Below are 6,000 nucleotides of genomic sequence, written 5' to 3' on the forward strand. Positions count from 1 at the left end.
GAGGATGCAACAAAATCAAAATATTAAGAAAATTGCCTTTAAAGTTGTCCAAATGAAGTTCTTAGCAATGCATATTACTTATCAAAAATTAAGTTTTAAGATATTTACAGTAGGAAATGTACTAAATATTTTCATGGAACATGATCTTTACTTCATTTATATCCTAATGATTTTTGGCATAAAAGAAAAATCTATAATTTTGACCCATACAATGTATTTTGGCTATTGCTACAAATATACCCCAGCGACTTAAGACTGGTTTTGTGGTCCAGGGTCACATTTCTGGTTCTAAACATTGACAATTAGTCTCTCCTTGTACATTTATTTTATATTACATATACATGAGAAGCACTTATTCAATCTAATGAGCATTCATTGTGAATGGGATTGGCCCACAGCTGATATAGAAACCAAGCGATACTACATTTTTTCACAGACTTTTTTGTATTTATTTATTTATTCTGTGTGTGTGTGCGTGTGTGTGTGTGTGTGTGTGTGTGTGTGTGTGTGTGTGTGTGTGTGTGTGTGTGTGTGTGTGTGTGTGTGTGTGTGTGCGTGTGTGTGTGTGTGGTTTGGGCGAAAACCATGTAAATTAAAAAAAAAAAACTTTTTTATAGTACTACTTGAAATGGAAATTTGAAATGGAATTTTTCAAAATAGGTTCATCCTGTGATGTTTTTTTGGGGGGAGTTAGCTCATGCATTCTAACAAAGAGTCTCTCATTATCACTTTTTTCTTACAATAGAGACAGAATATTTACATTTGAGTGAGGAAGTCAGTCTTTGGAAGAAACTAAAGCAGTAATAATCTATAGTCCTTGTATAAACCATAATCCTACACATTCATAAGAGAGAAGTGAGGTTATGGTTGAAGACATGAAGAGAGCATGTGAAATTCTCTCACGGCTCTGGAGGAAAAGGGCAGGTGGTGAGTGGGAGAGAGTGTGGGACTGATTTAAAACATTGCCGACATGAAGGGTCACAGTGACTGGAGGGGAGGGGCAACTTCTTGTAAACACAAGATCAAGATGTTTGCCAGCTTTCTGTGTAGCAGAGAATTGATAGACAAAGAAACACAGGATGATATTTGTGAAAACTGGATGATTGAGCAGTTTGTTCGCATTTTAGGACTGAAAAGTTAGTTGCAACATAGTAGGACATGACTGTTTTTGCACCATTTATGATCAAAGCATATGTGTATATGCGCATGTAAATAAAAGCCTGCATATTAACTCCTCTTGTTCGCTACTTAGACAATGAGACTGATCTCACCACTTCTGACATGGTTATATAAAATGAGTAATCTGTTCAGTCAGACAGTCAAATCGCATATTGAGCTGATAGCATAAGCTAATATGTGCAAAGGGTTGGGGGAAAAAATTGATATTTTTAGCCTAGAATGATCAAAATGTGTCCTGATCTTAGTCTGGGGGGGAAAAATGCAACAGCTTGTTCAGGCTTTGCAAACTGACAGAGAAACCCAGCCCACTGGCAACACTTTCAATGAGCCATGGACTGAGCATCACCCTATATTAACATTTATGTTCTTTACAGAACTGATTTGCAAGAAAATGCATGTCACATAGCTAAGACTGCAATAATGGTAATGCCACATTACTGTAAGTTTGTATGCCTTGTAATGCTTTATACCTTACAACTGCAACTTTAAACTTAAATCAATTTCTCATAATCATGAATTTGTTTATCATAATTGCACCTTTATATCTTTATATACTAAGTGTGACTTTAAAGTGCCCCTATTATGAGTAACAGGTTGACATGCATGCAAGGTCAAAAATTACCTTATTTGTCTTATAATATGCATTTATTTTTTTACCTTACTTGCTCAGCGACTCCCAAACGATTCGCTCAACGATTCATTTTTCCAAACCCCTCGCTGATCTGCGGTGATTGGTCAGTTTTTAAAACGACTCGTTTCAATGATTCAGAGTCGACTCATTCCTTTGAGAGACAACAACTTTATACACGGTGCACTTTCAGATTTAAAACTTTGTAGGATCTTTTCATTCACTTAGAGCTGTGTTACAAACTGCATGAAAGGTAGTTTGCAAAAATCCATAATAGGGGCACTTTAAATCTCACAATGTGAGTTTATATATCACAATGAATATATCTTGTAAATGCAACATTATTTTTCATAATTGTGTTTTACAATATAATATACTTTATCTTGTTTCTCATAATTATGAATATATTTCTTGTAATTACAACCTTATTTCCAGTGATTGCGGATTTATTTCTTATATTTCCACCTTGTAATTGTAACTGTATATCTTGCAACTTTATTTTTCATAATTTTGTTTTTATTTCTTGGGATTATAGGTGTATTTATCATAATTATGTCTATATATTTTGCAATTGTGACGTAAACATAATTGTGAAAATACCATAATTGTGGCGTTTATATCACACAATTTGATTTAATACTGTTCATTATGATTACATATCATAATTTCATTTTCATAATGGCAACTTTATATATTAATTTCATTTTCATAATGGCAACTTTATATATTAAAAAATTGTAATTGTAATTACCCTGTATTTTTTGTCATTTTGATTTTTTTTATCATAATTGTAATTGGTACTATATATAACTATTTTTCGTAATTGTATCTTTATTTCTTGGAATTGCAGATTCATAATTTCATTTTCATAATGGCAACTTTATATATTAAAAAAATCTCATAATTGTGATAATATTTATCATAATGGGACTTTATTGCAATTATGGCTTAATTTCTCATAATTGCGGCTCTTTATTACATTTCTTATTTTAAATGATCTAACACTTTCCTTTTTAATTGTTTAATCTTGAGGGAACTTCATTTTCAATAAAAAATGTAAATATAAAATACAAAATATTACTTTATTAATTTCAACTAAATTGTAGATAATTAAATTTTTCACCTGCATTTCAAAAAGTTCTGTCATTTGATATGGTTTCAGTTTGCTTCTCTCTTTAATGCTTTAGGTCTGGTCAAAAGTTCAAGGCCTATCTAAACGTCACCTTGATTCTGCTTTTATGTATCAGTTTCTGTCTCTGAGCATCAAGTGGAAGCACACGCACAAAATTATTGATCCCACTTTTGAGCAGGACCTGTGACTCAAATGACCCTCATTTCTTATTGAATCCAGGTGGCGTGTACCACAAATGTCCTGTGTGTGTAAGTAGAGCTAACACACTGCTCTATTCACAACATACACAGAATCACACACATGTCTGCTCTGGTTTGTGTGTGTCTCACAGGGCCCTTTGTGCAGATTAAGAGATTTATAAATAGAGAGAAAAAAGCTTTGCTTAGAGACTCAAATCTCGGAGCCATGCGCGGATTACTGCATCCCTGTGGGATTTTGAACGAAAACCCATTGTGAGATTAAAGTAGTGATGCAGTTATAAAATCAAAACCCTCAAGCTCTGTATAAACAGAGGCATTCCATATTCACACTTTATTCTGACATTCCAGACCCAAAACCAATTCCAGATATTCGGAGTACAGATGGCCTCTCCCCTGTTGACTGTCTTAATCTCTCTCTGTATCTCTGACTTCATCTGATCGCTCTGATCACTCATTCCTTACCAATGTCCTCCTTGCTTACTCGTTTTCTATCTGTTTTTAGTGTCTTTCCAGCAATTCCTTCATAGGTCTTCCATATGCAACCCTCCATTCCTCCTTTCTCCTTCTTCCCCTCCCCCGACATCTCCTCTAGATTGTCTCATCGTTCCTTTGGCCTGTATGAGACTGGTGCTGTTGGTCGGCCAAACTGGGGGACAATCATTCTGGCTAGCAGCTAACATTTAGCTAATTATGCTAATACCCCTTCATCAGTTCTGAGAGCCCTGCAGGGAGCACAGCACCACAGGGAATGCCACTGTTAATACTGCTGAGGAAAAGAAAATATAAGAAGGACATATTAGTGGTGCTTACTAATAACATTGTCTCCACTTCTATTGAAAACGCTCCCTACAAATATCTAGGGACGTTGCCTAACAACATCCTAGTGACACTAGTGTATTGGAGGCCAGCTAGTAAGGGCTGTGCAGTTAAACCTCAGTCCCAGATCTCAAAAGGTACACTAGTGCCTGACGCTGCAGGCAGCAGTCTTTGGCTTCCTTGCTGGCATGGCCTCCTCCCCAAGCTGGAAACACCGGTTTCTGTGGCCTTTAGTGTCCTTGTTAGTACGCACGCCTCCTATGCCCAAAATGCTGATTTGAATCCCGCTCAGACCGGGTAGAGTAGAACCCAAGATATATTAGCAAACCCCTTGTGATGTCCTAATGACCATCAAGCCCTAGCAACCAGCCAACACACATTACCAACGCCCATGCAATGTCCTAACAAGCACCTATCTATAGCTTGGCAACCACCCAGATCATAGCAACTGCTTGTTGATGGCAGAGCAACATCTTGAACACACTAGCAAAGCCCTAACTAGTGGTGGGCGATATGACCAAAATCTTACAATATGATTAATTTTATTTCACGGTAACGATATGTATCACAATATAGTTATTTTTTTTTGCTTTAAATAAGGCCTTTATGATATGACAATTTTTGATACCTTAGCAATTTCATAATTCTTGTCACCATTGTCAATATCACAAGAAAAAAAAAAAAAAAAAACCTCAAGCTCACTGAAAACAAGTAAACAATAAGCAATTAAATAAGAATAAGAAACTAATTAAGCAATAGGACAAAAAAATACAGTAGAACAAATAAATAAGAAATGCTACATACTGTAGGCTTCATTTTATAAAGTAATCAAATGCATAAAACCTACATATTCTTCATTGTGTAAATTAAATTTTCTTCTTATTCAAGTTACAAAAGTGATTTAGTCAAGAGCAGTGAGAGATTTTCTCTCTTTTGCTGTTTGATTAACTTGAATGACAGACAGCAGGAATATTAGACTGCTGTCACTATAAGAGCTACCCAGATCCAATATACTGTACAGCTCTTTCTCAGCTGTTTGCTTTCACTTAAGACCTGAATTACTGTGTTTATGAGGATACTTGCAAAAATTGGCATTTTGACACATACAATACCTTAGAAACGCCATAGCAACCACCCAAAACACACTAACAAACCCCTAGTAATGCCTTAACAAGAGTCAATACCTTAGAAACGCCATAGCAACCACCCAAAACACACTAACAAACCCCTAGTAATGCCTTAACAAGAGTCAATACCTTAGAAATGCCATAGCAACCACCCAAAACACACTAACAAACCCCTAGTAATGCCTTAACAAGAGTCAATACCTTAGAAATGCCATAGCAACCACCCAAAACACACTAACAAACCCCTAGTAATGCCTTAACAAGAGTCAGTACCTTAGAAGCGCCACAGCAACCACCCAAAACACACTAACAAGCCCCTAGTAATGCCTTAACAAGAGTCAATACCTTAGAAACGCCATAGCAACCACCCAAAACACACTAACAAACCCCTAGTAATGCCTTAATGTCTGTCAATACCTTAGAAACGCCATAGCAACCACCCAAAACACACTAACAAACCCCTAGTAATGCCTTAACAAGTCAATACCTAGAAATGTCCTAACAAGCCCAGCTCTTATCTCCAGAATATCAGGAGATGTGATTTTTAAAAAAAGCACTGAACAGTGGAAAATTCCAACACTGCGGTGGCAGTTTTTGCACCGGAAGCACTGCTCACATTTTGTTCATAGATTTGTTTATTAATCTAATTAGCCTAGTTAATTTCAACACATTTGCTCAGTGCAATGAATGACTTCAGCAGCATCTGCTTTGTCTTTAAGCATCAGTGCAATAAAGCTATTCATAAAGTTAAATCCATAAAAGAATTTGTTTAGACAAAGTGCCCTTTCACAGATCTTCACCTCAGCTGCTACTTTCATTATCATCTCAGTGATGTGTGGCTGAGGTCTCTTATTGATGATAAACCTGGAGTCAATGATTTCTTCTTGCTTGAATCAACCACTCCATTAGGGTGTCTCT

The sequence above is a fragment of the Cyprinus carpio genome, chromosome B20 (assembly GCF_018340385.1).
Source record: "Cyprinus carpio isolate SPL01 chromosome B20, ASM1834038v1, whole genome shotgun sequence".
Classification (NCBI taxonomy): Eukaryota; Metazoa; Chordata; class Actinopteri; order Cypriniformes; family Cyprinidae; genus Cyprinus; species Cyprinus carpio.